Source organism: Symphalangus syndactylus, chromosome 21, assembly GCF_028878055.3.
Source record: "Symphalangus syndactylus isolate Jambi chromosome 21, NHGRI_mSymSyn1-v2.1_pri, whole genome shotgun sequence".
NCBI lineage: Eukaryota > Metazoa > Chordata > Mammalia > Primates > Hylobatidae > Symphalangus > Symphalangus syndactylus.
This window is the reverse complement of record NC_072443.2, coordinates 60333470-60345807: the sequence shown is the minus strand read 5'-3', so window position 1 is coordinate 60345807 and position 12338 is coordinate 60333470.

Genomic DNA, 12338 nt, shown 5'->3' with positions numbered 1-12338 from the left:
TTGTTTGGTTTTTGTTATTATATTGCAAGCAGCTTTCTATAAAAAGAAAAAAAATTCTTCTAGATCCAACTTCTAGAGTTAGAGTTGGCAAACTATGACAGTGGGGTCTCTGTTGTTATAAGTAAAGTCTTATTAGAACATAGCCGTGCTCATTTATCGATGCATTTTCATGCTACAAAGGCACAGTTAAGTAATTACAGACCATATGGACCACAGGCCTAAAATATGTACTATCTTTATCTTTACATAAAAGTTCGTCAACCACTGTTCTAAAGGTGTCATCTGGTTGAGCTGTTGCTAAAGAAGTACCTGGAAATAAGAATTACATCTTTTTTCCTGGTTTTAAGATTTTTAGCCTGCACAATGTAGTCTGTGGTCATCCCTATAGTTTATGGTTGCCAGATAAAATACAGCAAGGGACATACTTGCACTAAAACATATTTGTTATCTGAAATTCAAATTTACTTAGGTATCCTGTAATTTATTTGCCTAACCTGACAACGCTACTGTGGTTTCATGAAACCAGGATCAGTAATGAGCCCTACTCGTTTTAAGAAGCAGAAATAGCTTTTAACAAGTTTTACATCTTTTCCTCAACATCTGCAATTATTTATTCCTACTACTTCCTCTTCCTAGAAGGCTTTTTGCCATGTCACCTGGCTCCTACTCCTATTCTGCTTTGATACTCAGAACCATGTGAAACCTTTATGGATCATACCCCAGCAAAGGTTGGCTGCCCCTTCTCTATGATCTCATTGAACACTCTTAAAAATAATAAACAAGAGCTAAGACACAGTTGCAGATTTCTATGTGTGAGGCACTTGAGAACATATCATAGGGCCTCAACAAATAGTGGATGAATGGACTTAAGACAAGTGGGACGGGGCATGAGTGAAATCACTGATGGACACCTCTTTTGCCCCCCATTTAATTATCCTGAACAGCCAGACTTGTTCTCAGCTGTTTAAGAAGTTGCATGAAACTGGCTTCTGCTCTGTCTCTCTACCATCACCCTTCTGGGCCTTCCCCTCAGCCCTATGCACATGGTATTCCTCTCGCTGCATCCAGGACCACAGCATCCCAGCAACACATAGTTTGCAATACACTTACCTATTACTATCCATCAAAATTTATCCTTCTTGTGTCCCAATCCTTCAAGATGCCAGGTTTTGCTCCTTAGGGATAATGGATGCTAAAATATTTGCTGCAAATATATATTAACTTGCATGCTCTTGCTTGTAATGGAAACATTTTTAGGATGAGTCTTAGGAGAGGTGCTAATCTTAAGAAGAATTTTCCAGTTGGGTTTTTTAAAATCTGACTCAGAGGCAGCAGCTAGGGCCACATACAAAGGAAAAATCTCCCTCATTTGGCTGTTCTGCCAGTCTTTGCCTATTTGCCCCCTAATGTATTCCTTGTGCTTCTCTTCTGCTCTCTGCTGTAAGGGATGGACTCTACAATCTACAGTCCCCAAGATTCCTTGCCAAGTGGCATCCAGTTAGGCTCAGCCAGCAAGAGGCTCCATGGAGAACCCACAGTATTTGTCTGCCTCTCTGTTTGTTATGGGCTGTATCTCTTGCAGTGGTTGTGTCTTCACTGTGGTTTCAGTTCATGCAGGGCAGCCCTGGCTCCTGGGCTCCAGCACCACTATCTCCTCGTTTTGTTCCTCAAGCCTCAGAATGATAATGGCTTCTGGCAGTTGCTAAACATGAAGGTGCCTCCCATCTCATTTGGCTTTTGAACCATTCTGTCATCCTTCTGACTAGATGCTTCCATTCTACTCTTGCTACTGAATTCCTGGCATACTTTGTTTTGTTGACTGGACCCTGACGGATAAAACTCTCCTTCAGGAAAGGGGTTAGAGAAAGCCTGCCATTAGCCCCTAGGACAGTTCCACGGCTAGGAGAAAAGGGACTGCCCCAAATTCCTCAGAATCCTAATCCTACATGTATTCATTCTAGATTTGAATAAAGCAAGGTAAGAAGAGGAGGATTAGGGAGGAAAGGCAGGGAGAAATGTCACTAATATTCACTTATTACTTACACGCCTAGGATTTTTAATTGCTCCTTAGAATGATCCTTCATGGTAAGTATTATTATCCTCAAGGATTGAAGAACAACCATTTAAGGGAAGCAATGAAGAGCTTTTGCTTTGAAAGGTTGAGCTGCATTTCCAAGGTTACAAAGCCAGTGAACCTTGTGCTGTAACTTCAACCTAGATGGGTCTTTTTCTACTTTGCTTTATTGAAAAGAAAGAATTTTTCTGAAAAGTCAAAAACTGGAATTGACAAAATCAAATTACGCAAAAATAATTGCTCAACTTTTACACAATTCTGAAATAATTCCTTATGCCTAGATTTCTTTACATTAACATATGATGAATAAATTGATGTATTTTCTGCAAAACTAATTGGAATTAACCAGATAGACAACTTTAGATGATATATGCTCTAAAAGTTAATGTCATGTCCAGAAACCTTATTATCTCATAGTATTTTATGATGCTATCAGGTGGCCCCTGTGAGCCTATCAGTCTATATTCATGAATCCCTAGAAGATCTAACTCCAGCTGACCATGAAATTAAGCACATTTCTAGATGACCACTGGGGACAGGTCAATGACAGATATTAAGAGTCACTCCAACTCCACAGGTACATCTGAACACAGAGGGCCAGCTTGTTTACCTTTGGTATTGAGTAATGTTCTGTTGGCTTCATTAAGCTCATGTTGACTCAATAATTTTTCTAGTGAACTCAGAGCCAAAAATAGGTACTTTATATTATGTGTTAGAGTTCAAGATAATTGTATAATTATTGTGATATCTCAAAGCCATTGAATAATTGTAGCCATGTTATTTTAACATGAAAAAATAGGAAAGTCTTAAACGTGCAAATGAATAACACTAAGTGGTTTTTTTTTTGTTTTTTTGTTTGTTTTTGAGACGGAGTCTTGCTCTGTCACCAGGCTGAGTGCAGTGGTGTGATCTCAGTTCACTGCAACCTTTGCCTCCTGGGTTTAAGCAATTCTCCTGCCTCAGCCTCCTGAGTACCTGGGACTGCAGGCGCATGTCACCACACACAGCTAATTTTTGTATTTTTAGTAGAGACGGGGTTTCCCCATGTCAGCCAGGATGATCTCGATGTCTTGACCTTGTGATACGCCCACCTCAGCCTCCCAAAGTGCTGGGATTACAGGCATGAGCCACTGCGCCCGGCCATTACTAAGTTTTAACAATCTAATATATGTCCTACCATATAGATGCATAAATGCAGTATAAACACTAAAAATAAATTTAGAGCTGAATCGAGTATTGGAAATAGCTTAGTATATTCTCTTACTTTTATAAATAAAGACACTTTGGCCAAGGGAAGTAAAGGTACATACACAGGGCATGTATATATATATATATATACATGCATATATATTCAGGTGTGTGTGATGGGTATGAATACACACCATCATATACATGCACTCACATGCTCTCTCTCTCTATATATATATATATATATATGCTCATTAAGCATCACATATATAAGCATCATATAGGTAAGCATCTATATAAGCATCATATGTAATATATCATATATAAGATCATATATACAAGCTCATTAAGCATCATATAGCATGTATATAATGGTGTGTATTCATACACATCATACACACCTGAATAGATACTTATGCACATATATACATGCAAACACACAGAGGGAGGGAGGACAGAGAGAGAGAGGATGAATGTACAGCTATTGAAGTATATGTTGGCAGTGTGGTAGAAATGATGATGAAAACAGTAGGTATCAGGATTTTTGGTTAGAAGGAAAGCTGACTTTGGACTGCTGAGTCTTCTGAGAAGGTGAGGTCTTGATGAATTGGGTTAGAGAGAACCAAATAGCTCTGCACAGGAAATAAACAAGATACGGAGGTGAAATAATAAGAGAAGGGAGAAAGAAAACTGAAGAAAGAAGAGAGTGAAGTTGATGATATGCAAAGTGGTCAAAAGAATTTAACAGCAGACATTCTGGATATTTAACTAACTTATGTATTTACGTATTTGTGGTTGCTGTGGTATAGGGGCCCTCCAGAGCCTCTAACTTTCAGTCAAGTCTGCTATGCACACAGTGCCAACTGGGTCTATGTAGATTTGGGGTAAAATCAAGGAAAAGAAGCTGAGACCTATAAGTAGAATGGCATGGGGTAGGGAGAACAGGCCACAGGACATGAGATTTCAGTGAGATCAAGTCAGTGAGAGTGGGATTTGACTATAAAGAGGGAACATGAGCCGGCAAACCCTGGCAATGATTTAGAGAACTGGGAAGAACAAACGAGGGGTCAGGGGCCTAAACTGTTTCATGGTCTGTGAACACACATGCATGCACATCCAATCTGTATGCAGCAGAAATTTCAGTGGATTTGGGTGTTTGGGGTTGATGGCAGCAGAGTCTGAGAAGGTGGTAGTGTGATCTGAGATTTGGGGCTCTCTTGGGCAGTCAGTTGAGAGCCATAATTCCAGTTTCCCCAGAGAGGTAACAGATAAAACAGAAGACACGATGGCCAGGGAGGGAATGCCTGCTGGGGACAGGAAAGATTTATCCTGAAACTGTAAGGGTTAACTAAGGAAAGAGGAGCCATGGAATGATTGCTCAATCATCTTAATGTCCTAAAGCTCCAAACCCTTGTTCATCTTTCTGCTACAGATGTTTACCTAATACCGTCTCAGAAAACTGGCAGGATTTGTGTCCTGCCAAGCCAAGTTAAAAGCTAAAAGCCATGTGCCACTATCAGCAGGGAAAGGAAGGTAGAAGGTGGAAGACATGTTTAAATGGAGCCAGCGTGTTCACTCCAGGGGACTGACTGAGAGTGGCTATCGGGTGCAGTGAGGGGCCACATTTGAAATCTAGGCTTCCCTCAGCATCTCTGGAAAATGTGTTTGTTTATCTGGTTGTCTTCACAACTTATGCATGCTCTCATTGGCTCTGTTCCTTCCTCTCACTTCACCATGAGGTTTTGGTGGGAATTAAAAGGATCACCAAAAAGAATTTTTAAAACACATGGGACAGAAACAACTCAAACTAGCTTATGTGAAAAGAGAATGTCTTGGTTCCCACAACTGGAAAGAGCAGGTGGGGATACCTTTAGACGAGGCTGAGTAGGGCTTAGTCTCTTTATCCAGCCCTGCCTCCACCTTCCTCCATGTATTTGCAGACTGTCTTTCCAGGAGAGGAAGATGGATCTCAACAATCCCAACTTTACCTCCTACTAGCTTAGCAACTCCTTTGGGAATTAAGATCCTTTTCTTTGCAAACCTGCTTTACAAATCTGCAAATGATCTTTTGATTGACGTTTGAGACTCATCTACTAAGCACTTATGGAGCTCTTATTTCAAATGACTATTCCAGGACCAAGAAGGCAAAGCCCTTTCTCTTGTGAAGTTATCTGTTTATGTACTGTTTGGAAGGAAGGGAACAATGTGGATTAGATGCTCACCTGTGTAGGATCATGGTGTGGAGGGGACACTGCAACTGGCAGTGCCAATCAGACATCATGGCCTGAGGTAGGGATAGTTTTCCAAATGACACCGTGTGTTGAACATGCAGAAGAGTTGATGCATCATATACCATCTCACTTCCTGTTTCACTCTTAATACATTCCAGAACTGTAACCTCAAGCCCACCAGCTGCATTTTAGCATTCAGACAGGAAAGAATGCCAATGGAGCCTTCTTTCTGGAACAGCTCTCTCAATCACTGATAAATTACACACAGGTGTAGGGCAAACATAAGGAATATTGCCCACAATCTCCAAGTCTGCAAACTAGGTAAACGAGTTGGCATCTTGGCAGCTGATCTTGTTTGCATTTATAAATTAAGTTTTTAATACTCACATTTGTAGAGGTGATTTTTTTTTTGGCATTTGACTTTTGTCTCAGAAACAAAATGTCATGGTATTTTTTAAAGTGCATAGATTTGAAGCAAATGCAAAGCAAGTGCCTTCTGGCTTGGAAAATAACCAGACTACACTCATCTTTAGATGGGATGGAATGAGAGACTGGGAAAGTGCTTATAGTTGCTTTTAATGGGCATACCTTGGGTTACCTGTTATTTTGAAATTCCAAATACTTTTAACACAGCCTATGTCTGGAGGAACATTGGAAATACAATTTGCAATGCCTGAGAGATTCAGGAAACTGGAAATTATATTCACAAGAGAATAAACAGGTCTTATAGGTACCACAGACACTAGTTTAGGGGTTCCTAAATAAATAGCTTATTTATTTCACTGAATGTCAAATAAAGTCATGTGGCCATGAATTTGAGTTAGAAGGATGCTAGGAATATTCAGTGCATGACAGCGGAGTTGACTCCATTAACAACCCTGGGCAGTGCCCTTCGTGAACACTTATCTTTCTATCTAAATCTGCTTGATCACTTCTCTTCTTCCTTTACTAGATTTTAAGTTCTGCGAGGACAGAAGCCAAATGTTTCTTACTTGTCTTTGAAACCCCAAGGCCCAGCAAGATGTTTTGCACATAATGATGATGACAATGAAGACAACTAGCATTTATTGAATGATTATCGTATTCTAAGCATTATATTGATCACTTTAATGGATTAATTCTTTTAGTCCTCATAATATACATGATAATATTATACCATTATTTTCTACTCTTTTTACAAAGAAGGAAACCAAGGAACATAGTGGTGAAGTGATTTGCCCAAAGTCATATGCTATGAAATAAAAGATTTCAGACTGAAGTCCAGGCAATTTGGCTCAAGAACCAGAGCTCAAATGTTTCTGTTGTTTGAATGAAGAGAGCTCTTTCACAAACCAAGCAATCTCTCATGATGACTTTTTGTCTCAAGAGAGAGAGGAAAAGGAAAAGCCATCTGGGGCTGGGTGCAGTGGCTCACACCTGTAATCCCAGCACTTTGGGAGGCTGAGAGGGGTGGATCGCCTGAGGTCAGGAGTTTGAGACCAGCCTGGCCAACATGGCGAAACCCCGTCTCTACTAAAAATACAAAAATTAGCCAGGCATGCTCATGGTGGACGCTTGTAATCAAAGCCACTTTGGAGGCTGAGGCAGGAGAATCGCTTGAACCCGGGGGGCGGAGGTTGCAGTAAGCGGAGATCGTGCCACTTCACTCCAGCCTGGGCATAAAGAGTGAAACTCCATCTTGGTGGGGACAAAAAAAGCCATCAGGATCCTGGCTATGAGTAGAGATTTGGGAAGTGAACTACTCTTGGGACTTGTTTCACTAAAATCAAACAGGTAGATCAACTAGTGACTTGGCTAGGTGAAGACTTTTCTTAATTATTTTAATTTAAAAGTTTTAAAATCAAAGTAATACATTGCTTGGAAACAGTGTTCTAGTCTACCCCTCCTAACCCCAGACTTGTTTGGGAAAGAATCAGTTTCAAACTCTCCTGCTAGTTATCTTTATACAGCTCGAACTTGATAATCAAGATCGAGTTTAGTCATTATTTATTGACTCCTATGATAAGAGAGAAGGAGTTAGACTACTTGTATCATTCCTACTTCCCCTCCCCATTTAGATAGTTCAGCATTTTTACATTTTCTGTGAGTTACTTTTAAATTTTTAAGTAATACCCTAGGTAGACTCTAACAGCTACTCTGTGCCTTATAAGATGAAGTTAGGGACATCCCTTCTTTTTTTTCTTTAGCTTCTGCCTCTTTTTTCCACTGCAACTTTTGCTTTCACTTTAATATAATTAAGCTGGATAACTTTTACACGTTGTCTTTCCTGCTGTATCTAGAGACTGATCTTAAAATTGTATATCAAGAATGTTTATAAGATGGTTAATTTTACGTGTTTACTTGATTGGGCCACAGGGAGCCCAGACATTTGGTTAAACATTATTCTAGACCTTTGGGAGGCTGAGGTGGGTGAATCACCTGAGGTTAGGAGTTTGACACCAGCCTGGCCAACATGGCAAAAGCCCATCTCTACTAAAAATACAGAAATTAGCTGAGCATGGTGGCAGGCACTGTAATCCCAGCACTTTGGGAGGCCAAGGTGGGCAGATTACTTGAGGTCAGGAGTTCAAGACCATCCTGGCCAACATGGTAAAACCCCATCTCTACTAAAAATACAAAAATTAACTAGGCATGGTGGTGGGCACCTGTAATCCCAGCTACTCAGGAGGCTGAGGCAGGAGAATCACTTGAACCTGGGAGACGGAGGTTGCAGTGAGCCAAGATCGCACTACTACGCTCCAGCCTGGGTGACAGAGTGAGACTGTGTCTCAAAAAAAAAAAAAAGAAAAGAAAAGAAAAAAGAAAAAGACAATTATTTTGGGAGTGTTTGTCAAGGTGTTTCTGGATGAGATTAACATTTGAATAAGTAGACAGAATAAAGCAGATTGCCCTTCCCAATATTGGTGGGCCTCATCCCATCCACCCAAGGCTCCAATAGAACAAAAGGCTCAGCAAGACAGAATTCACTCCCTGACATCAGGGAGTTTGAGCTGGGACATCAATCTTGTCCTAATCACACACTGGAACTTGCACCATCTTCTCTCTCGGTTCTCAGGCCTTCAGACTTGGATTAGAACTATACCACCGGCTCTCCTGGATCTGCAGCTTGCAGATGGCAGACAGTGGACATTCTCAGCCTCCATAATCATGTGAGCCAATTATTTAGAAGAAAATTCTCTCTATACCTGTGTGTGTGTGTGTATGTGTGTGTGTATGTGTGTGTGTGTGTGTGTGTGTGTGTGTATAACTGGTCCTGTTTCTTTGGAGTACCCTGAGTAATACACTATGTTTATATTTTTATTATCTGGAGAAATTATTCACTATGGAGATAATATATATACTATTAGTTTACTTAAAAAAATTTTTTTCCTGGAGTTCCTCATTTTTATTCATTTCCTACTTGCTTTTATCATATGTCTGTTACTCTCTTGGGCTCCCTATTACATCAAATTTTTCTATTGACTTCCTGGGCCTTCCAGCTCCTGCTCTGAATTATTTGCTGTACAACTACCATTCTGGGACTTCCCTTTAAGCTGTTCCCATTCTGGACTCACTGTTTTTCAAATCTTATGCTTCCCTTTTTTTGGTACTGGCTCTGTGTTGGTCAGAATAGACTCCTTTATGCTGAAGTAACAACAACCTACAACCTCAGTGGCTCAAAACCCCAAGTTTCATTGCCTACTCAGACCGCATGTCCACTTCAGATTGGCGTGGCTCTGCCTGACTCTCTCATTCTCAGACCCAGGCTTACAGAGCAGCGTGCTGCCTGGCAAAGGAAAAGAAAACTTGGCCCATTTTGCGTGGGCTCTAAGACATTCCACTTGAAACTGACACATGTCACTTTTATGTACATCTCACTGGCCAAAGCAAGTCACATAGTTAAGTCTAACTTCAAAGAGGGGCAGATAAGTGCAATCCTACTATGTGTCAAAGAAAAGACCTATTAGTAAACAGCCCTAATGACTACTATACTCGTTCATTTGCTTCATATCCTCAAGCAACTTTCCAAAGAAATGACATATAGCATATAGCAGATAACATTCAAGCTCTTGCATGTCTGAAAATTATCTGAGAATTTTCACTCTCATAAAGAAGTAATGCGGGCACTTGCTGCTTCAGGTTATATTATAATCCACAAGGATCATAGGGAAGTAGGCCTTCTGAAAAAAAAATAGGACCCAACAGAAGACAGGAAGTAGAGTAAGCATTGGAAAATTCAGGTTATTTATTGTCCCAAATAACTTGAAAAGATGGAAGTAGAGTCAAACTTCTTTTGTTTGATTGTGGCAAAAGAAATTTAATCTTTTTTTTAGAGCAAAGATTGGTGGATAGGAAAGTTCTAGAGTAGCCCTCTCTAATAGAACTTTCCATGATGATAGGAATATTCTATAATGTGTGCTACCCAATATTGTAACCACTAGCTCAATGTGGCTATTGAGTGCTTGGAATGTGGCTACTCTAAATTGTGGAATTGTGCCCCATGGCTAGTATATCGGACAGAGCATTTCAAGAGATTTCAAAAGAAATGTAGATTCAATAGGACAGTCTCAAAAATGACAATCTTACATTGCAGTCATAGAAAATTCTGAGGAGGAAAAAGGAGAAAAAAGACTAAGAGACTGGCACAGGCCCTGATGAGCTCACATATTAAAAAGGGCACACACAAAATACGGGAGGAGAGGTTATCACATATAAGAATAGCGACAGAATGAATGAACACAGTCAAATAGTATAGACCAAATTTCTTGGTAAAACTTCCAAGAAAAACAAAAAAGATTTTTATTCTGTCTTTTGATAATGCAGAAGAAGAAAACGAACAAGGGTATAATGAGGTATGCTGCATGGGGTCACAGTGTGGTTACCCAGAAAAGACAGGCATGTCCCAATGCTTTGCTTATCTTCGTCTTTCTTCCCAAGCAGACTATCAGCTGGTTTACAGATAATGGGAAGAAATTTGTAGGAAAGCTCCTAGGTCTTCCAATGGAATTAAATTTTCTGGCCCAAACCTGAGGTCATGATTCTCAAAGCTGAGAGTACAAAATCATCACTTGGAGTCTTTGTTAATCATTCAAATTACCCAGAAACAACATAGAGGGTCTAATTCCCAGAGAGCGTGGGATACTCTCAGGGATCATCATAAAGGTGGGCAGGATAAGTGCTAGAAAATCACTAACAGTCTGACTGTCGAAGGGTCTCTAAAGTGGGCTGCATGCATCCCAAACAGAAAGGCAGGATAAAAATGTTAGACCTAATTAGCCTTGGTGTTTCTCTTTTCTTCTTGAGAGAATCTATGTATATACAAACACATCTTAATCTCTTTTCTCTCTTGACACAAATGGTAGCTTGTTAAATATATTGGCCAGTATCGTGCTTTTTTGGTTTGTTGTTTGTTTGTTTGTTTGTTTGTTTGAGATGGAGTCTTCGTTTGTTGCCCAAACTAGAGTGCAGTGGCGTAATCTCAGCTCACTGCAACCTCCGCCTCCCGGGTTCAAGCAATTCTGCCTCAGCCACCTGAGTAGCTGGAATTACAGGCATGTGCCACCACACCCAGCTAATTTTTGTGTTTTTAGTAGAGACGGGGTTTCACCATCTTGGCCAGGCTGGTCTCAAACTCCTAATCTCATGATATACCCGCCTTGGCCTCCCAAAGTGCTGGGATTACAGGCATGAGCCACTGCGCTTGGCCTCAATATTGTCCTTTTTTTCCACTTAAAAATATAAGTTGCTGGCGCTTTCCTATAACACATATTTATCTGCCTCATTACTTTTAGATATAGAGAGGCAAGATGATGTAGGGGTTTTGAGCACTGACTCTGGGTTGAAATCCCCAGCTCTGTCACTTACTGGCTGTGTGAACTTGGCAAGCGACTTACCACTCTGGACCTTAGTTAGCTCATCTGTAAAGTGAAGATAATAATAATAGTACCAATCTCACAGGGTTGAGTGAAGATAAAATGAGTTAATTTAAGAAAAGTAATTAGAACAGTGTCTCATATATGGTATTATAAAAAGGATCAGGTAATTCTGATGGTAGTAGGCCAAGTAACACACTTGGAGAATCTCTGTCCGAAAATAAGGTGGTTTCATTCATTTATTCATATGTTAGGTATTTACCACATCAAATAATGAATATATAGAAGTGAATTATTGCCTTCACAAAGCTGAGACTCCATCACAGCACCATCATGCAATATTGTCGTCCCCACATCCACCCAATTAATCTGGAAACCTGTGTTTCTTTCCTTCTCTATTTTCTTAATGGGAGAATAAGGTATGCTCAGTAAATGCTTAACAACAGAAGCAATGGTAAATTTGTGATCATATAGACATGACCTCAAATACTGGTTATGCAACAGGGATTCAGGGACTCTAAAACTAAGCGAAGATTTATAAAACCTGGCCACTCCTGGGCTGAACCATCTTCTGGCTCAGACTTTCCCCTTTTCTCTGATCTTCTCTCCAGCCACAATTTACTTTGGACACAAGGGTCTGATACACTATCTCAGCAGAGAACCCCCCTGCCCCAGGCTAAAATGTCTCCTACCTTTCCCCAAATCCGGATACCTTAGCTCTTGCTCTCAGCCAAAGGTATCACTCCCCAAAATTAACACAGCAAAATGTTGATGATTTGTAACTGTTTACTGTGCGTATGTGCCATTCCAAGAGAAGATGCTCATTAAAGCAGAAGCAACAAGTTGCTTTATTGATTGAAATCTAAATAAATTAATATCTAATAGTAAAGTTTTAGAAAGTATACTCTACTTCAAGGAACTCATTTTTGAATCCCGGACCTTTCCCAGGACTTTTACAGTATGTAGATGAATGTGGTCACCCTTGATAATAAC